This window comes from Manis pentadactyla, chromosome 15, assembly GCF_030020395.1.
Source record: "Manis pentadactyla isolate mManPen7 chromosome 15, mManPen7.hap1, whole genome shotgun sequence".
Classification (NCBI taxonomy): Eukaryota; Metazoa; Chordata; class Mammalia; order Pholidota; family Manidae; genus Manis; species Manis pentadactyla.
Window position 1 is genome coordinate 38,170,164 of NC_080033.1, and position 22,204 is coordinate 38,192,367.

A 22,204-nucleotide genomic window follows, 5' to 3' on the forward strand; every position below is an offset into this window, starting at 1 on the left:
CTGGACTGATACAATTACTGAGAGTATGTAGCTGAATGGTGGCCTGGACGCCCAATCAGGCCTGCAGAAATGTTTTGTTTGGCCACTTTTCCTAAAAACTATTTGCCAATGTTAAATATCAGGAAAACACATGTAAAAATTCAGCAACCCTAAACTTGCTCTCTTCCTGAGGAGCTGCAGTCGCCTGGGGTGGCAGCCCCCAACGTGCCCCCTGGTCTGGCACCTGGAGGCTGTTTACATCATCTGCTGTCCCCACAGCTGGGGGACAGGAAGAACAAGTCTTGGGGTTTCCCTCTGCTTCTTCTGCAGACCACCAAAAAGGTAACGACCAGGCTTCCCATGGCCTTGTTTCCCACAGGGTGCTGCCTGGGGCTGCAGACCTGAGAGCTGGGTTTCCTGCACACTGCGGGTACATCCACAGTCCCTGGTGCCGCAGTGTCACCAGGGGGGACATACCTTGGAAGGACTCTGGTAGACCCAGCAGGATGGTCACTCGCCAACTTTGCAACTATCACACTCAACCAGGCCACGAAGAGACACCATTGCCACTGCAAGTGCAGGACACTCCCAGCCCCTCTCCCTGTTCCTTCCCTTCCCTCCCTCACCCCCTCCCCTACTTGCCTTGTCTTTCTCTTTAAAGCACACCCTCTCCTCTCCAACACGTCTCGGAGCCTTAGCATCTTTGCCCCATGACTCAAGATCTGTTTGTTGCTTTTCTCTCACTCTCATGGCTTCACAGAAAGGCCCTTTCACTGCCACTCCCAAGAGCCTCAGATGGGACTGTAAGCGAGAGAAGCTATAGATGCTTCCCCAAATCTGGGACTAACAACTCCCTATGGTAGAGCCTGTCCATCTGTGGGATGAGGAGGGAAACAGGAACTGAGCAGACACTCACCAGTGTCTGACTACTAATATCTTTCCAGCCTTTGTTTCATTCAGTGGACAGATTTCTCTCCTTGCTCTGAATGCCGTCAGCATCCAGATGTGGACTGGTGTCATAAAACAGAACACGATTTTCTTTCCCACAGTCCTGAGCCTGGCCCTCCTTCCTCGTCCCACTGCAGGGTCCCTAAACCCTCCTTCCTCTCCCCTTCCTCCTCCTCACCCTGATGACAGTCCAGTGCTCTCCATCTAGTGCCACTTGGTAGGCAAATTATGTCCGTGTGTTGCCTCCCTTAGGACTGTTGGTCTGTTAGGTCCTCTACGAAGTTTCTACCCCTATTAAAAGTTCTCCATCATTGTACAAAACACAGACTTATTTTTAAGGCAGAACTCCTTTCAAGCGGAAATAATGCCTAGTCAGTGGAAATGCTAGTCATCTTTGGAGAATCAATTCCTCCTTTCCTGAGAGGTGAGCTCTCTTCCTGGGATGCCAGCCCCCGAAGCCTGCACACTCCTGAGCTGCTGCACTTGGTCCAGCATTGGTGCTAATTCTCTGCATCTTCCCTTCCGCCCTGTCCTTCCAAGCTACCTTCTGAACTCCCTTACTTAGAAATCCCAGGACTGTCACCAGAAGACAGACAGCCGGAGGAGAGATTAATAGCCCGGGCTCTGGGACCAAAGTGCAGGCTTTTATCCCGGCTCTGCCACTTACACAAGCTACATAACCTCAGACAGGTGACTGAACCTCCAGGTGCCTCTGTCTTTTCATGTGTAAAATGGGGATGGTAACAGAACTGGCCTTAGAAGGGTGCTGTGCTCTTCTCAACGTTAATACACATAAAACCCTTCCAAGCTACCTGGAGTAATGGGAGCGCTCCTTGCAAGTTAGCTATTTATCTCAACTCAAAGGGACTCAACCCAAGGGCTTATCAAAACCAAAAGGGTCTCTGTGACCTTCTCTTTGCTCCTCTCATCCCTTTCCTCAGGAGCCAGGTCCTCAGACCTCGTGTGGTTTTCCTCTGACTGCATCCTAGCAGACCTGGGAAGTCACCTTTCTGACTTTGGGTTTGCCCTGAGTCACAGTCATTGCATTACTTCTCCTTTGTCCTTGTCACCCCGGATTGTAAATTTCCTTGGGTGGAGACCTCTTCTTCCCTTCCTCTCTGCCTCCCCAGCATGCCTTGCAAATGGCTCTCCTGAGGGTAACTGCTCAAGAAATAGTTCCTTCTGGCTTGATAATGTTGGCTAACTCATTCCTAGAATGGTGGAGGCTTTTTGACCTCTTGTCCCCAAGAGCCTGTTAGTACTGGCTCCTGCCTCCTCATATTTATTTAGAGATTCTTCATTTGGTCTCCTACCCAAGTGAAAATAATAAGTGAGTCATAAACTGAGGTTGTCTACCACCTGGCAAGGACAGTCAGCTACTCTTCAGTTTAGAGAACAACCAGAATTAAGGCCACTTCAGCCTGCTGGAGGTAGGGGAGGCCATCTCCAAGCATTGAAATGTGTGCTCTCTCCTTCCCCAATCTCCAAGCTTTTCTATGTCATGCTGGTTATCTGGCAGAGTCCTCAGCCATGTGCTTGTTTGGGTTACTTTTTAGCTCTCATTAAGCCACACACACATTCCTCTTTGTACGATCATCTGAGAACTATATGAGTAAGCCTCTAAAATACCACCAATATGCTTCTTGGTACTTATTAGCTTTGTAACTGATGACCAGGCCTCAGGATAATGACAGCTTGGCTGCCCCGCAATCACTGTTTAATCGAACTGATTTCTCAAGAAGCAAATGCATCTGTTGGCTTTGTCTTTATAAGTCAGTGGTATGGAGGCAAAAATGCACTGAACTGTAGGGTTCAAAGAACCAATCAAGTTCTTAGCACCCCATCCCGGGTCTCTTTAACCAGAAGTCAAAATCTTGTCCCCAGAGGGCTGAATTTGGCCTGCACAATACTTTTATAAGAAATTAAACTTGAGCACTTTAAAGCCATTCAAACTTTCTCTAGTTTGCCACAATCTGTACCATTCCCTTTTGTTTTGTATCTGGTCTGTTTCATTCATTTCTGTTAATCTACTGGGTCCCTAAACCCAATGACAAAACAGCGCTTCCTCTGTAAATATGAAGATGACCCCTAGGGACACAGGACAGTGGAGTTTAGCGCTGAAAGGGAGCTAAATGACTTGTTAGCTGTAGGCCCACATTTCCAAGTGGGGACTCTGAAGTCCAAGAGAAGTGACATGAAACCATCCCTGGCCTACAAGTAGCTGGTAGCAGAGTCTTAGCTGTTTACAGTCTCGAAATGAGACAATTCTGATGGAAATTTTTTGAGAGGAACGAAAGCTACAGAACCACAATAATTATGGTTGCATCATTAAGTATGTCAGACCCTGAAACACAGAAGCCATGTGTGAGCCGTCATCTGCCATGGCCTGTGAGTGTTCCTTGCCAAACCCGAAGAATTTCTCATTCATTTGGAAAGCCCACTGCTACCAAAGCATTAGTGAGTGTTGTATATTTCACTGAAGATCTTGGAATGCAGACAGATGAAGTGGTTTATGTTACAGTGTACCAGCCTTTTACTTGAGAAAGTCCCCCAGTCTGTTGCCCCAGGTCTCACTCCTTGGCCCATGGGCTACCAGATCTCTCCTGCCCCCTGTCAATTGATCACTAACCTCTCAAACTCCTGACTCCTAGTCCACTCCCTCAGCTGTCTCTTTTCTTATGTGGAGCTACATAGTTCTCCCCCATTTTTTATCTTCTGCTGTTACATAATGCTATTTTCAAGTTTGAGGTGAGAAATTTTGTGCTCAGCAAACAGATCTTTCAGTTCCCATGACCTATCTCCATAAATGGCAATGAAGATTATAAATAGCAGCAATAAAATATTTTTGTTTCTCTAAACACATATGGTCTCAAATCCTTACCGCAGCTCTGCAATGAGATAGGTATATGTGCACCCCATAGGAAAAAGAGCAGAGATCAGGGAGGTCAGGTAACTTGTCCTAAGTCACACAGCTTGTCAGTGCTGCAGACAGGATTTTCTTAGTCCTTGCTCATGCTTCTTCTTTATCATCTGGGATTATTGCATAGCAGGTAGTAGGACTGACTGAATTACCTGCTGGCATCAATTTTAGATGGCTCTCCCCTTTAATCTTTACTGGGATCTAATAACTAAGAGATGGCTGTTTTGGGTAAACACCATCTTTTTAAGTAGAATTCATCTGCAGGATGCTTTTCCAAACTTAGAAAAAAACTTCTAATGATGATACCTCCCCAACTTTTCTTTTTCCTCCTTATCTGAGCCTTATTATAATTCAGGCCAATACATTGTAACTGACAGTGGCCTCTCTTCTTTACTTCTTTAATTAGTACTGTCATTTTAATCCACTAGAAAGACAACAGGGAGACTGAATGTCCCAACAACAGACATGTTATTCTTAAACTTCCCCTGTGACAAATTTACAAACTCATAAAAAAATATTTTTTTCTATGCTGTCCTATTAGCTCAGAGCAGAGAGAGTAGAAAACTTTCCCTCTTTTGGGGGCTAATTCAGAGCCATTTTTGGTTATTACACACAACATGGTTTTCAACTGAGTTGTCAAGTTTTTAAATGTCTTCGCCATGGAGGTTTCTAATAATTCAGTCCCTCTGGATTGCCCACAGTGTCTTAAATGTTTTGATTGCAAATACAGGAGGGGAAATGCTGTCCTGAACAGTCTCCCCTTAAATCTTCTTATGGATTAATTTGCTGTGTGGCCCGAAATAGGTCAAAAGGTTTTGGTTCAGGAGTAGAATTCTAGAAATAATCACCCTATAGACACTCTAAATCAATCATAATTAATGCACTTGCCTAGTCTTGTCAGCTGATTGCTGCTAGAGGGTGAAATAAAGAGACCCTTTCTAATACAATTTGAAAAGAGATCAAATCTGTCATTTCATCTAATAATTGAGCCAAATGAGAAAAGAGAGGGGTCAAAGTTCACTTGGTGACCTTATGTAAACCCAATGATGCATAATTCATTTCCTTTTTATGGAATTTATAAGCTGCTATAAACGGATAGGACAGAGTCATCTGCTCTCTGTGGCTTCTACCAAACTGTTCTTGCTTATTCTGAAATGTCTACAGAGCTGCCCAAACTTTTCAGTAGCCTATTCTTGCTGTATAATCCCCAAGTCTTAAATACAGGCCGGCATTTAATTCATTCTCCCAAGCGTGCAAAGTTAATTGAATAAATCACTGGCAGTTCTTTCTGAATGATATAAAACCTGTAATTTATTTATTGAGTGTTATAAATACAGTTAAAACATGTTTTCATGCAAAATGCTTTCCTTCTTTTAAATATTATCGAAAGGAGAATATAGATTTTGAGTTCTGGAAGTGGAGGTTGAAAGACTGTGTTTGTGAATTCTCCATTCCCTCTTGAGGTAGTGGTTGGGAAATGGGGTCTCTTCCTAACCTTGACACCATTTGGAATGAGGAGGAGTAGGGACAAGGGAAGGTGTGCTTCAGAAAACCTTCCATCAGTGGCTAAAGTTTCCCAAGAAACTATGCTTTAAGTTTACCACATCTCTGGATTGTGCTGGAACAAAACATTTGTTTTAAAGGCACACAGATTATTCAGAGTTCTTGTTTCAACTCCTTGACAGCAGCAAGCCAGGTACCTTTTATTTTTAAGTCTCTTTCATTAGATGGCATAAAGTAGCTATTTATTCAATTTAGTTCTGTGGGTGGCTTCTGAGGTATCATTATGCTTCTCTGTTGTGAAGCCAGCCCAAGACACCTTTAGAACTTCTAGAAGCTATTGCGTTTTCCTCGGGCAGTTTCTACCTCTGAGCATAGCCCTTCAGTCTACATGGAGAGACCCCACTTATCCAGGCATTCTGCATGCCACTTGGCACTCACTATATCCACAAAATATTTGTATATTTGTCATCAGATATGCACACATCTTTCAGAATACCATCTGACCATTTCTATGCTGCTTTTGTGTTATTTATTCCTCTTCACTTCTACTAGGATGGGTTTTCTAAAATATAGGTCTGAAATTGTCATTTCCTGCTGTTGAAAGATTTGGTGTGAGGGAGTGAGTATAAACTGGTCCAGTCTTTCCAGAGAATAATTTGGCATTATGCAATAAAATTGAAATTTTACATATTTTTTCATTATGAAGTTCCACTTTTTTGTGTTTTATCCTAAATAATGGCTAATTTATCCTAAATATGGAAAAATACATTAAGTGTTACACGTAAGATATATATGTATATGTTTAGAAACAAACTATACTCATCAATAGGAGATTCTTAAGGATAATGTGTTCTGTCCAAAATAATAAGATACTCTGTAGGCATTAAAGATGTTGTCAACCACACGGGAAGAAATCAGTGACATGTTGTTAAATGAAAAAGTACGTCAAAATCGTCTGAGAAGTATAATTCCATTTGTTTTTAAAAATATTCCTTTAAGTGAATACTTTGGAGTTTATTACAGACCAATGTCATGACATGAGGCAAGAAAAGATGATGACTCACAGTAATGTGGAAAGTTGGTTTATATCTGGGGTGACATTCCTGTTAGTGGGGAGGGTGATGGACTCACAAGTAAATGATGTTGGTATATCTGACAATCCATAAAGAAACCATAGAGAAAGAAAACTATATAAAAATTCCATATTAAAAAAAAAATCTTAGCACATGTATTCTGTATATATTGTATATGTATGTATACACACACATGCACACATGTATGCACACACACAAACAGATTTTCCAGTGTTCAGATCAAAATCTTCAATATAACAGAGCATCAGAAACATAGCTGAAAGAGAAGTCATAGATTGGAAAAATATATTTCTAATGAATATCACCAACAAATGATAGATAAAATCATAAGAAAAACACAATTCAACAGAGAAAAACAAATCACAAAGGGTATGTATTGGCAGTTCACCAAGAGGAAATTCAAAAGGCCAGTGAACACATGAAAAGCAGCTCAGCGTCCTTAGTAATAAAGGAAGTGCACATCAAAAAGCATTGAGTTACCGTTTCACACTCATCAAAACGGCAAAAAGTATAAACCCTGACAGTCCCAAGTGCTGGTGAATATATAGGGAAATAGAAACTCCTACACTCCACCAGCGGGAATTGTTCCATGTTATTTCAAGATTTGGAAATAGCCACTAATGTGAATCCACACATATTGAAATTGAAGGTAAGTCTATACTACAACCTACATTGGTGCATATCTTAAAGAGGTTCATACATATGCACTAGGAGACCAGAAGTAGGATATTCATAGTTAAGGAGTGCAAAAGATAAAAACAATCTAACTGTCCATCACAGTTATACTAGATATACAGCTGCGGTATTTATATCATGGAGCCATAGGCTCTGGTTCAAATCCAGACTTTACCATTTACTACCCGTACAACCAAGGACCATTACTTAATTGCTCTGTGTCTTACTTTTATCATTCATAAACTAGGAATAATAAATATATAAGGTACATACATCTCTTAATGAGGACCAATGGACGAAGTAGATTAAGCATTTAGAACAGTTTCTGGCACAGAGTATTACGTGTTTACTATTGCCACTATATAATGATCAAAGTAAAAATAAAAACTCTAGATCTTCATGTGACAACATGGTTAAATATCAAAACTTAGTGCTGAGAATGAAAAGCAATTTGTAAAATGAGATGTATTACATGGTACAATGGGAAAATATCTATGCCATCTTTGGAAAAGCACATAAAACAATATTATTTCTTGGTTTACATTGGTCCAATCTTTGCATGTAACAGTTTGGCATAAATGTAACAAAATTAAAATTTGACATTCTCTTTGAATAGTATTCCATGGTATGCATATAATATTTGTAAAATAAAAGTATTAGAATATGCATAGGGAATTTCAGTGCTGTGCTCAGTTCTGGAGGGAAGTGGGCTAAATCAAGAGAGGGTGGTGCTTTAAGTATAGCTTAATTATTTTATTTCTTTTGAAAAAAGTGAGAGGCCTGAAGCAAAAACAAATTGTTAAGATTTATAAAAATTTGGGTAGTCTGTTATTTTCCAAACCTATTTTTTAAGTTCAACATTAAAAAAATAATAATTGTAGATTCAAGTTCAGTTGTAAATAATGATAATGCAGATATATCCCATGGATTCTTTTGAAACTGGCTTTTTTTACTCAGCATAAGGCTGGAGTGATTCATCCAGGTTGTTGAGTGCGTGAATAGTTCACTTTTATTGCTGAATAGTATTCCATCGTATGCATGTACCACAATCTGTTTAGCTATTCACCCACTGAAGGATATTTGGATTGTTTTCCAGTTTTTGGATATTATGAATGAAGCTGCTATAAACATTGTATACAGGTTTTTGTGTGAGCATAAGTATTAATCTTGGAAAAAGGTTCAGGAGGGCAATTGCTGGTCATATGATATTTGCATGTTTAGCTTTTTAAGAAACTGCAAATTGTTTTACAGAGTGGTATTTTTGCTCTTTTTTATTTTATGTGATATAGTGATTTATGATACATATATAGTTGGTCTTTGTCTCTGTTTATGGCACAGAGCTCCTAAAACCCTTGGAATCTCCCAAGTGATGAGAGCACGGGAGGTGTCTGGTTGTTTAAGGGGGTGACTTCTGGGCCATACCTAAGGATGAGGGCTGGTTGCCATGGGAACCAACCATGTGATTAGAGGATTGGGACTTTCTGGCCCACTCCCTGACCCCAGGAAGGCTGAATCTTCACCAATGCCCAGTGATTTAATCAATTAAGCCTATGTAACGAAACCTTCATAAACTCCCAGAAGGACAGGATTTGAAGAGCTTGCAGGTCAGTGGATATGTTGAGGTCCCGGGAGAGCTGTGCTCACACTGAGGGCATGGAAGCTCCATGCCCCTTCCTGCAAACCTTGTTCTACACATCTCTTCCACCTGGATGTTGATCTTTTATAATGAGCTAGTAAATGTAAGCAAATTCTTTTCCTGAGTTTTCTGAGCTACTGTAGCAAATTATCAAACCCAGGGAGGGAGTCATGGGAACCTCTGATTTGTAGACGATTGGTCAGAAGCACAGGTGTCAACCTGGACTTGCAATTGGCATCTGAAGTGGGGACCCATCTGTGGGACTGAGTCCTTAATCTGTGTGATCAGATGGAATCTCCAGGTAGATAGTGTCAGAACCGAGTTAAATTGTAGGGCACCCAGCCGGTGTCCCATAGCAATCTTTGTTGGTGTGGGAAATCCACTCCCACTCTCTGCCTCCCCACAGTGGAACTGGGTGCTCAGAAACCTCTTATTTAGTATTCTGGTAGGCCAGTGATGTCAAGCATCTCTTCATGGGTTTATTTGCCTGCTGTATGTCCTCTTTGATGAGATGTCTCTTCATGTCTTTTGCTCATTTTCTAATTGAATTTTTTTTTTTACTGTTGAGTTTTGAGAGTTCTTTATGCAAAGTAATAGTCACTTGTCAGATACATGGTTTGCAAATAGTTTTGCCCACTCTGCAGCCTGTCTTTCATTCTTTTAATAGGGTCTTTCTCAGAGAAAAAGTTTTAAATTTTGATTAAGTCCAGTTTATGAGTTTTTCCTTTTATGGCTCATGCTTTGGGCATCGAGTCTAAGGACTCTTTGTCCAGCCATAGATACCATAGATTTTTGATGATTAGAAATTTTATAGTTTTAAGTGTTATACTTAAGTGATTTGTTTTCTTAAATCACTATTTTTTATTGAGATATAATTGGCAAACCATAAAATTCTCCATTTTAGAGCATACAATTCTGTGATTTTTTTTGTATATTCACAATATTGTGCAACTTCCACCACCATGTAGTTCTAGAACATTTTCATTGCCCCAAAGTGAAACCCCATATCCATTGGCCATCACTCTTCATTCTCCTTCCCCTCCCTAGTCTCTGGCAACCAGTAATCTGCTTTCTGTCTCTATGGATTTGCCTGTTCTGGACATTTCATACAAATGGAATCATACAATATGTGACTTTTGTGTCTGGCTTCTGTCACTTAGCATAATGTTTTCAACCATGCTATAGCACATATCAGGACTTTATTCCTTTTTTATGGCTTAATAATATTTCACTATGGATATACTATATTTGCTTATCCATGTATTAGTTGATGGATATGTCTATTGTCTCCACTTGGGGCTATTATGATTCATGCTGTTGCAAATATTCATGTACAAGTTTTGTGTGGACGTATATTTCAATTCTCTTGGAATTGAATTGAAAAGGAATAGAACTGCTAGATCATAAGATAATTCTTTGTTTAACTTTTTGAGAAACTATCAAATTATTTTCCACAAAGACCATACCGTTTTACATTCCTACCAGCAATGTGTGAGGGTTCCTGCTTTTCCACATCCTTGTCAACACTTGCTACTTTCTGTTTGTTTTATGTTTATTCTAGTGAATGTGAGGTGGTATCTCATTATGGTTTGATTAGCATTTTCCTAATGACAAATGATATTGAGCATCCTTTCATATGCTTTTTTGTCATTTATTAATCATCTTTGGAGAAATGTTTATTCAAATCTTTTGCCCATTTTAAAATTAGGTTACTTGTCTTTTTATTATTGAATTGTAAGAGTTCTGTATATATTCTGAATACTAGACCCTTATCAGAGATATGATTTGCAAATATTTTCTTCCATTTTATGCATTGTCTTCTCAGTTTTTTGATAATGTCCTTTGATGCACAAGCATTCTAGATTTTGATAAAGTATACCTTATTTATTTCTTTCTTTAGTTGCTGTGCTTTTGATATTATATCTAAGAAACTGTTGCCTAATGAAGGTTACAAAGATTTACATGTATGTTTAACTTTCAAGTTTTAGTTCTTACATTTAGGTCATTGATCACTGTGAGTTTAAATTTTGTATATGGTGTGAGATGGGGTTCAAATTCACTCTTTTCCATATTGATATCCAGTTTTCTCATTGTCATTGGTTTAAAAGAATATTTCCTCATTGAATTATTTTGGCACTCTTGTCAAAATCAATTGACCATAGATATATGGGTTTATTTTTTGGACTCTCAATTCCATCCCATTGATCTAAATATCTATCTTTATGCCAGTACCACACTATCTTACTTACTGTAGGTTCATAGTAGATTTTGAATTGGAAATGGTGACTCCTTTTACTTTGTTTTTCTTTTTCAAAATTGTTTAGCTATCCATATTTCTTTGCATTTCTTTTGAATAACTTTATTTATATCTAAAAAATATTATGGAATATTTATAGAAGTTAAGTTAAACCTGTAAAAAATTTTGTAGAAAATTGACATCTTTATCTAATTCATGTACATGTCATGTTTCTCTTTCTATTTGGATCTTTAATTTATTCCATCAGTGTTTTATAGTTTTGAGCATTCAAATCCTGTACATGTTTTGTTAGATTTACACAGTGTTTCATTTATTTTTGAGCAATTGTAAATGTATTGTACTTTTAATTTTTGTGTCCACATATTTATTGTTAGCATACAGAAGTACAATTGATTATTGTATGTTTATCTTGTGCCCTGCAACCTTGCTGAATTCACTCATTAGTTCTAGACTTTTTTGTTGTTTTTGTAGATTCCTTGGAATTTTCTAATCATCTGCAAATTGGGACTGTTTTATTTCTTCCTGTCCATTCTTCTAATTTTCTTTTCCTGCTTTATTGCATTGGTTAAAACTACCAGCACTTTTTGAATAAGAATGGTGAGATCAGTGCCTTGTTTCCAATCAGGGGAAATCTTCCAGTTTTCTACAGTATGTTAGATATAGGTTTCTTGTGCATGCTCTTTATAAGTTGAGGAAGCTCCTCTGGATTTCTAGTTTTCTGAGAATTGTTTTTTAATCAGGAATGGGTTTGAATTTTGTCAAAACATTTTTTAGATTGACTGTTATAATCATATGAACTTTCTTCTTTAACCTATTAATGTAGTGGATTATACTGATTAATTTTCAAACATTGAGCCAGTCTTTTATCCCTGCAATAATCCCAACTTGGACATGGTATTTAATTCTTTTTTACATATTACTGAATTCTATTTGCTAATAATGTCTTAACGATTTCCACATCTATATTTATGAGGGATATTGTTCTGTAGCTTGCCTGCCTTCCTTCCTTCCTTCCTCCCTTCCTTCTTTTTTTCTTACTTTCTTGGTCTTTGTCTGTTTTAAATATCATAAAATGAATTGGGCATTGTTCCTTCCTCTTCCATTTTTCTGGGAAAGATTGGATAGAACTGGTGTTAATTATTCTTTTAAATGTTTGCTAAATTTTCCAGTGTAACTATCTGGCACTAGAAATTTGGGGGGGCTAGGAATTTAAAATTATTAATTCAGTTTCCTTAAGACTTATAGACCTATTTAAATTATCTATTTTATTATGGATGAGATGTAATATTATATAGCTTTTGTGCAAAAGCTCCATTTTTATGTAAATTGTCTATTTATGTGGATAAAGATGTTTTTAGTATTTCCTTATTATTCTTCTGAAGTATTCAGAGTCTGTACTGATATCCCTTGTTTTTTTTTCCAATATTGGTCATTTGTGTCTCCTCTTTTTTTGTTGTCAGTCTTGCTAGATGTTTGCCAATTTTATTGATCTTTTCAAAGAACCAGCTCTTTGTTTTAGTGGTTTTCAATAGTGTTTTTCTGATTCTAATTTCATTGATTTCTGCTCATATCTTTTTTATTGCTTTCATTATGCTGCTTAGGGGTTATTTTGTTCTTTCTTTTCTGGATTCTTGAAGTGGGAGCTTAGATAATTTCTTTGTGAGTTTTACTCTTTTCTAATATATACAATCAGTGCTATAAATTTCCCTCTCACAATTGCTTTAATTTTTCCCCACAAATTTTTATGTTTTATTTTTGTATTCATTCACTTCAGTGTATTTTTAAATTTCCTTTGAGTCATGAATTCTTTGCTTCATGGACTATTTAGAGGTGTGTCATTTAGTTTCCTAAACAACTTCAAAGAAATGTTTGAAGACTTTTCTTTTATCTTCCCATTATCAATTTCCAGTTTGATTCTATATGGAGAAGATCCTATATGATTTCAATTTTGTGAGGATTTTTTTATCACCCATGAAAAGGTTTATCTTGATATATGTTCCATAAGCACTTGAAAAGAATGTGTATTCTGCTTTTGTTGGGTGGAATGCTCTATAAATGCTTGTTAATAGTGTCATTTAGTTCTACTGTGTCATTGCTGACTTTCTGACCAGCTGATCTATCAGTTGTTGAGAGAGAAATGATGAAGTCTCCAACTATTTTTATGTCCATTTCTCCTTTAAGTCCTTTCAGATGTATTTGAAATACTTCGTATCTCTGTTGTTTGATAAATACACAGTTAGGAATACTATGTCTATGTGGTGGATTGTCCCTTTTGTCATTACACAGTGTGCCTCTCTGTCTCTGATAATTTTCTTTGCTCTGAATTCTACTTAATCCACTATTAATATACCTAATCTTGCTGTCTGTTGTTTTAATATTTGTATAAATTTTTTCCATTCTTTTATTTTCAATATGTTTATATCACTATAACTGAAGTCAGTTCTTGAAGACCACATAGATTTTGGTCATGTTTGATAATCCATTATGCTATTCTGTTTCTTAATTGGCATATTTAGACAACTTACAGTTAATGTAATTATTGATATGTTAGGTCTTAAGTCCAGTAATTTTTTTCATCTTATTTTCTGTGTTTTTTGTTTCTCTATTTTTTTTCTTGAGTTCTTCCAGGCTACTTGAACACTTTTCTTTTTTAGAATTCCACTTTGATTTAGTTTTGAATCTATCTTTTTGCAGCATTTTTAGGTATTAGGCATTACATTACATATACATAGTTTCCTACTGTCATTTTACCAGTTGGAGTGAACCGTAAAATTCCTACCTCCCTTTATGTCCTTCAATTCAATTTGTTTTTACTTGTCTAAGACTGTCTTGATTTTCCCTTCATTCCTGAAGGATATTTTCAGTCGATATAGAATTCTGGGTTGACAGTTCTGGCAGTTAAAAATATTGTATCACATGGTTTCTAATGAGAAATATGCTTCATTCAAATTGTTTTCCTCAGTAGGTAAGATGATATTTCTTTCATTGCATTTAAGGTTTTGTCTTTGTCTTTAGTTTTCACAAGTTTGACTCTGATGTGCGTCTTAATGTAGATTTCTTTGGGTTTAACCTGAATCTGTGTGTTTTGTGTCTTTTGTAAAATTTGGGAAGTTTTCAGCCATTGTTTCTTCAAGTATTTTTCAACACTGCTCTCTTTCTCTTCTCATCCTAGAACTTTTGTGACACATATATTAAATGTTTTGTTACAGTGCCCCTGCTTTCTGAGACTCTGTTTAGTTTTGTTTTGAATTCTATTTTCTCTCTGTTTGGATTTGGTAATTTCTTTTGTCTTTAAGTTTACTTCTGTTTCCTTTGTTCTTTCCATTCTGCTGTTGAGCCCACCTATTAAGTTTATTATTTCGACTGCCGTAATTTTCAATTTAAAAATTTCCATTTGGCTCTTTTTTATGTCTTCTCTTTCTTTGCTAAGACGTTCTTATTTTTTTGCCTTTTCAAAAATTTGTTTCAAGTATGTTGATAATTGTTTGTTAAAATATTTTTATGTTGCCTGCTTTAAAATAATTATCAGGTAATTTTCTGTTATCTTGGTGTTGTCATCTATTTATTGCCTTTTTCATTCAGTTTGAGGTCTGTTTTTTGGTATGATGAGTTATGTTTTGTTGAAATCTAGACATTTTGGATGTTATGTTAGAAGACTCGGGATGTTATTTAAACCTTCTGTTTTAGCCAGTTTCTTCTAACACTGCTCTGGCAGGAGAAGGGAGGATGCTAGCTTGTTATTGCCAGGTGGGAGTAGAAGTCCTGGTTTCCTATTTTGCCTCCATTGGTCTCTGAGTGTATGTGTGGAGGGGGAGTCCTCAGTACTGCTGGGTGGGGGTGGGAGTTCCAGCTCCCCACTAGACCCTCTCTGATACCTCTACGGCTGAGAGGGTAGGAGGGCCTCATTACTGTATCCCACATGGTCTCCACTGACATCACAGGTTTGTCTTATTACTGCTGAGCAGTGGTAAAAGTCCTGACTCTCCACTTGGCCTCCTTTGATACCATCCCAGAGGGGAGTAGGGAAAAGTGCCTTAATATTGCTGAGTAAGGGTACAAGTCCAGTCTCTCTGTGTGGTCTCCACTGACAAAATGGTGAAGCATGGAGGGAATGCTCATTACCACCTGGGAAGGATGGAGGTCCTGGCTCCCTATCTGGTATTCTCTGACATCACCCCTGTAGGAGCACTGGGGTACCTAATTTCAGCTGCCTAACTTCCCTACTTGGCTTTTGCTAGTGTGGGTAGAATGGGACCACAGTGTTATCTGTGAGTGCTTGGCTGGAGTAGAGTCATTATTGTCTAAAATTTTTTTGTTTTACAGGTTACCTCTTTCTTATCCCTTGGCTAGAGAGAGCAAATCTGTTTGATTTATATCCATTGGCTATTCCAGTATGCCAGCTTCTTCAGCTTTGAGTCTGGAATATAGGGGGAAACAAGGAAGCCCAGGGAACTCATTACCATGTTCCTTGGGTTCTGAAGTCTCTAGCTAATCTGCTTTCTCTTCTCTATTTTACACAGTTTTCTTATGTTGGTTTTACAGGTAATGCCTGAGGTTTTTCAATTGTATTCAACAGGAGGAATAGGGCAACGTATGTCTACTCCATCTTATCTGAAGACGACAATTTCCAAAATACAAAAATGTATTTCAAATATTTTATAATTAAAATAAGAACTTAAAAAATGAACAGGAATTTGGGGGGATGACAGGTGCATAATCAGTGGGGGAAAAGCAGTGTGTTTGATGGAGACAGAGCGGAAAGTGCAATAAGCAAGCCAGTGACAGGAAAGCACACAAAAGAGAGGACTGGTGAAAAGTTTTCCAGTAACAGAAACTGACAAGGTAAGAACCATTTACAAGCACAGTTGGATTTTGAAGGCTTTGGGAATACATGAAGAATGCTTCTAACTGATCACCTCCATAGCAGAAACATGGGCATCCCCTTGCCCTTCATGGCTTACTTTAACCTCTCTTCTCACTCTTTTGGAGTAACAAAAAATGACAGGAATAGTTAAATTCATCGTATTATTGGACAGTGACCCCTTGACCCAGAGGTCAAGCCTTTGCTTGCCCGTCTGATTAGGACATTCCATAATTTTGAAGGAACTTATCTCCAGGCCCTTTCCATTAATTAGTCATGCACTAGCAGATCCTTGAAGAGAAAAAAACCAGTGCTGAGGGCTCTCAAATCCCTCTTTGGAGATTAGGAAGTGAGATAAGGAAGGGAAGCTTTTAACAACATGACAGTCATCTTGCAAGCCCCAGAGAGGCGGCTGTCTGCAATCTGAGAGGAGCCAAGCCACATGAGAAAAGCAAACAAACAAAAATACCTCTGTGATGCTTGGATTTTATAAAGCGCTAATATCTGGTGTTTAATCTGCCTGTCCTGGCCAGAGAGGACAGTGTTAAATTACTTTCTATTCTTGGGCCAACTTAACCTGTCATTGTTAAGTCTGCCTGCATGGGAGCCTTTGAAATCAGATCTGGATATATAGGAAAGTTGTACTGGCCTAAGTTTGGTGAACTCTGAACCAGTGGAAGTGGCCTGAGGTCACAGGAATCCACCCCAGGCTGAGTGAGATCTAGAGAAACCTGCTGGCTTGGACAGGGTCATGAGAATACTCTTCAAAGTCTGTGGAGGTAAAATAGGTGGCATCTCTTAGACTTAAGTCCCTTCCACTTTCCATAGAGGAGGCAGCATGGGACAATAGTGAAGCACATGGTCTTGGGCCAACTCAGTCTCTGCCACTGAGCAGCTGGTAACATTGGCGAATGACTCTATCCCTCTAGCTTTAGTTTCCTTATTCATAAAATGGACATAATAATGGAACCTATCTCACAGGTGATAAAGATTAAATAAGAGTTGAATAAGCATTATTACATGGGAAATGTTCAATGAACAATAGTGCTACTATTTTTTAACACCATTGGTCTAATAGAATATTCATATAGAGTCAGAAAGAATTTTTTAGAATTGAGTATGTAATCATCTCATTTTATGAAAAGTGTAGAATGCCTGTGGCCCTCTCAAGGTCACCCAGCTGGTCAGTGGCAGAGCTGTGCTGACACCACCAATCTCCTAACCTCTGTGGTCCCCTCCTCCATGTTTTCAATTTCCCCATCAAATCTAGGTTATGTTTTGACCTGACGAATGTGTTATCTGACTTTTTAAAGAATTATTTAAAAAAAAAATACATGTCCCAAAATACTGACAGCATTCTTCAATGAACTAGAACAAATAGTTCAAAAATTCATATGGAACCACAAAAGACCCTAAATAGTCAAAACAATACTTAGAAGGAAGAATAAAGCGGGAGGGATTATGCTCCCCAACTTCAAGCTCTAATAGAAAGTGACAGTAATCAAGAAAATTTGGTACTGGCACAAGAACAGAGCCATATATCAATGGAATAGAATAGAGAGCCCAGATATAAACCCAAGCATATATGGTCAATTAAAATATGATAAAAGAGCCATGGACATACAATAGGGTAATGACAGCCTTTTCAACAACTAGTGTTGGCGAAACTGGACAGCTACATGTGAGAGAAAGAAACTGGATTACGGTTTAACCCCATACACAAAAGTAAACTCAAAATGGATTCAAGACTTGAATGTAGGTCATGAACCCATAAAACTCTTAGAAGAAAACATAGGCAAAACTCTCTTGAATATAAACATGAGAAACTTTTTCATGAACATATCTCCTTGGGCAAGGGAAACAAAAGCAAAAATGAACAAATGGGACTACATGAAACTAAAAATCTTCTGTACAGCAAAAGACATCATAAGTAGAACAAAAAGGCATCCTACAATATGGAAGAATGAATATATTCATAAATGACATATCCTATAAGGGGTTAACATCCAAAATATATAAACAGCTCACATGCCTCAACACCCAAAAAGCAAATAACCCGATTACAAAATGGGCAGAGGATCTGAACAGACACTTCTCCAAAGAAGAAATTCAGATGGCCAACAGGCATGTGAAAAGATGCTGCACATCGCTAATCATCAGAGAAATGCAAATTAAAACCACAATTAGGTATCACCTCATACCAGTTAGGATGGCCAACATTCAAAAGACAAGCAACAACAAATGCTTGTGAGGATGCAGACAAAGGGGAACCCTCCTACACTGCTGGTGGGAATGTAAATTAGTTCAACCATGTGGAAAGCAGTATGGAGGTTCCTCAAAAAACTCAAAATAGAAATACCATTTGACCCAGGAATTCCACTCCTAGCAATTTACCCTAAGAAAAGAGAATCACAGATTCAAAAAGACACATGCACCCCTATATTTATCACAGCACTATTTACAATAGCCAAGAAATGGAAGCAACCTAAGTGTCCATCAGTAGATGAATGGATAAAGAAGATGTGGTACATATACACAACGGAATATTATTTAGCCGTAAGAAGAAAACAGATCCTACCATTTGCAACAACATGGATGGAGCTAGAGGGTATTATGCTCAGTGAAATAAGCCAGGTGGAGAAAGACAAGTACCAAATGATTTCCATCATTTGTGGAATATACCAACAAAGCAAAAACTGAAGGAACAAAACAGCAGCAGACTCACAGAACCCAAGAATGGACTAGCGCTTACCAGAGGGAAAAGGGTTGGGGAGAGTGGGTGGGAAGGGAGGGATAAGGGGATTAAGGAGTATTATGATTAATGCACATAATATAGGGGGGGGGCATGGGGAAGGAAGTATGTAGAACAGAGAAGACAAGTAGTGACTCTATGGCATCTTACTACACTGATGGACAGTGATATAATGGGGTATGTGGTGGGGACTTGACAATAGGGGGAATGTAGTAACCACAATGTTGCTCATGTGAAACCTGAGCATAAGATTGTATATCAATGATACCTTAATAAAACAAAAAAAGCATGTCCCAAAAAGTAGTACCAAATGAAAAAGACAAAAACAAGAAGACTGTAGTGTTGAATGAAAGAGTCCGGGGAAAGGAGTGAGCCAGTTGCAGACCCCGCATCAGGAATGTGTGTACTGTCATAACAGCACTGTGCTTAATATCAGAGTCTTTTCTGTCCCGTGAGGTGAGTGATCCCCAGTGCATTCTAATGCATGTTTTATTTCTCCATTGATTTTAATTAAAAGGATATTGTCAAGGTTGCTAGGCATAAATATTGACTGATTTTGACATGACAGTTGTCCCAGAGGGTCAGGCTTGCTTTTTCAAGGTTTTCCTATCTCTTTTGGCTCCTTATACTCTTTATGGTGTGTTATAATATAAAAAACAGACTATTAGGACACTTCTGAGATATAACACAGGTTGAAAAAATTAAAGTTCTGGTCATTTGGAGTCATAACTCACAAATAAGATCTTGGGCCTTGACTAAGCCAGGATAGTTGCATCTATGGTAACATTTATTAAATAGTGATCTGATTCTTCAATCAATTTGGTCAGGGTATATATGTTCTTATTTATCTCCAACAACCCACATGTACATTAATGGTGCTTTTAATAAGGCAAAACTGGATGATTTTACTATAAGAGATTCTTGCAGCCTGTCACCCCTGACGCCCTACCCCAACCCCAAGCCTGAGTTCCTTTGTGACTTTTCATTGACCTCAGTTTCCAAGGTGAGCAGGTTGTCTGTTCAGACACACCACTCACACTGTGCTATCTAAGGACTGGGAAGCCCAGGGATGGTGCTGGCATATCAGGGTTAATTCTAGCAGAGTCCAAAGGAGCAGGGGGTTGCAGGGGCCCAGCACTATATCAGGAGGAGGCGGACTGTAAGAATAAGTGGTGTGAAATGCATTATGAACATTCTCAGCAAAGAGCAATTGTCCTTTTTTTGTTGATAGTAGAAAATCAATATGGTTGTTTTCTGTTCCGTTTTCAAGGGCACAAGTTGCTGCTACTTCAGCTTGGTGAAGTTCATAGGGTGGTTAACGAAATGTCAGTGGTGATTGAGCAGTTCAAGCAAAATTGACATCCCTCTGCTAGAAGTCTACTCTAAGTGAACTGGGAACCACAGGGGAAGGCAAAGCATCTTGGGCCATGGGGAGCAGGTGGGCCAGGCCAGCATGCAAGCTAGAGAGGAAACACGTGGAAAGGCAAGATATATAGTCATCTTCCTTGGTTTAGGCAGCTGACATGAGGGAGGAAGAGAGACTCTCTGATCAGCAGAGGGGTGCCCCCAAACCAGTGCAACACCAGACACCCTAAGACTGAGCGGCAGTCTCTTTTCCTGCTCTAGTCTTGCAGCACAGGGATGTTTTATCTCTTGGCAGTGTCTGGCCTGTCACATACGTTATTTCTCTTTCTCCTCCCCAGTTGATCTTCCTTTTCTCATCCTTTCCACTGCCCTTGTCTAGCTTCCTTTCCTAAGTAGCTGAAGGTCATTATTCAGCATCCCATTTGGTTAAAAGTCAGGCTCTGGATTTAAATCCAGAGTTCTGATCCTGGATTGGTCACTTATTGGGAAAATTACTTGAGCTTTTCCTAAGCCTCAGTTTCTTCTACTATCAAGTGAGTAATAATTCCCCTTACCTCCTAAGGTTGTTGTGAGAATTAAATGAGATCATGTGTGTGGAGAGTCTCATGTATAGTAAATGTTTCAACCTCCTCTTTTCCAATTAATGGGCCTTCCTGGTTCCATTAATAGCCTCCATCTCCAAGAGCACCTCTCTCTTCTGTAGGAAAATAACTTGATATGTTAAATTAGATAGAGAGGTTGATAGCATCCCCCTCCCCAAGTGCATAGATCACAAAATGCTGTCAACTCACTGTATCATTTAACTGTCCCAGAAAGTCCTAAGAGGAAAGCAGGTACAGAGCATGTTGGTCCTCTGAGGTGTTTTAATACCAGTGGTTCCTTACTCCAAAGTGACAACTCTAATTATGGGGTCTTAGTGGAGGTGGCAGTCAAATTAGGAAGATGTTTAGGATGTGAGAGGGGTTTCCTAGACCCCTGGAATCACATTATACAGAAATGTCTATACTGCCTACAATAAGTAAGGCTGGTTCTCGTTGGAAAAACTGAATTGCCCAATTTAAGCCATAGATTTAGTCAATACTTATATATGGTGCTAGTTGGAATAGACAGACTGCTGGACACCAAACTATCCTCCAATATTTGCAGCTGCAGACATAAAAGGAGATGTCATGCTTATGTCATGGGGCCATGAGGGTGGGGCTGGGGGCAGGACTCTCCTCCATGCATCATCCATTCGGGACCCAGGCCCCTGCCCTTCATAGCTCCTGCCTCCCCTATATTTTTGGAGTCCTCCCCATTTACTGGGCTGGGAGACAAGAATGAAAGTTTGCAGAGAAGGGCTGTGTGGGCCAGGACTGGAAATGGCATATTCACTCCTGCTCATAGTCTGTTGGCCAGAATGCAGTCACTAGGCCGCATCTAACTGCAAAAGAAGCTGGGAAATCAATGTGTTTGAGTGCCCAGAATGACAAAGGCAATAGTTGGGTGAATAACTAGCCAGTGCTTGTCGTACAAACAATATAATTTCTAGTTTTCAGCAGGAGAGGGGCTGATCCTATCCTTTAAAGGAGGAGTTAAAAAAGACCAACGATTAGTCGCTCAAGTATGGGGGTAGGACTAGGATGAAGAGAGTAAGGAACCGGGGTACAACATTTAAGGAGGCGCTCACTCTCGGGATGCTGCAAGGTCACGGGGACGCCTTAGAGTGAGGGCGCCCTTAAATGGCGTGTCCCAGGCACCTAACTCATCTTGATCTCAAAATCGCCCTGTTTCAGGAATATTTTCATATTAATCTATTGGTTTTAGAATTGTTTTCCACATTGAATAATTATAATCCTCATTTGTGTAAATTTTCACACTTTTGCCAAAGTACATTCCCAGGCAATCTTCAGATATTACGGAATTCAGCAGACATTCAGTTGTCCCCCTTCCTTCTTGCTGCTGGAAGATGAAACTAGTCCCTCCCATTCTGCACTCATCTCAGCGTTTAGCACAAAACTGGCCCCGTAGGTGCTCACACAATAGATTTGAACTAAAAGAAGGAGGCAACAACAGTCTATATCTCCACATTGCTCAATGGTTACATAAATCTGCTCTAACTCTCGCTCCTATACGTTTCTATAGGCAATGGATCAATAGAACGTGCAGGAGCAGATGAAGGAAGTATGTCTGGGGCCACTCTGCGTTGGGCTGGAAGTCCCAACACAGGCAGGG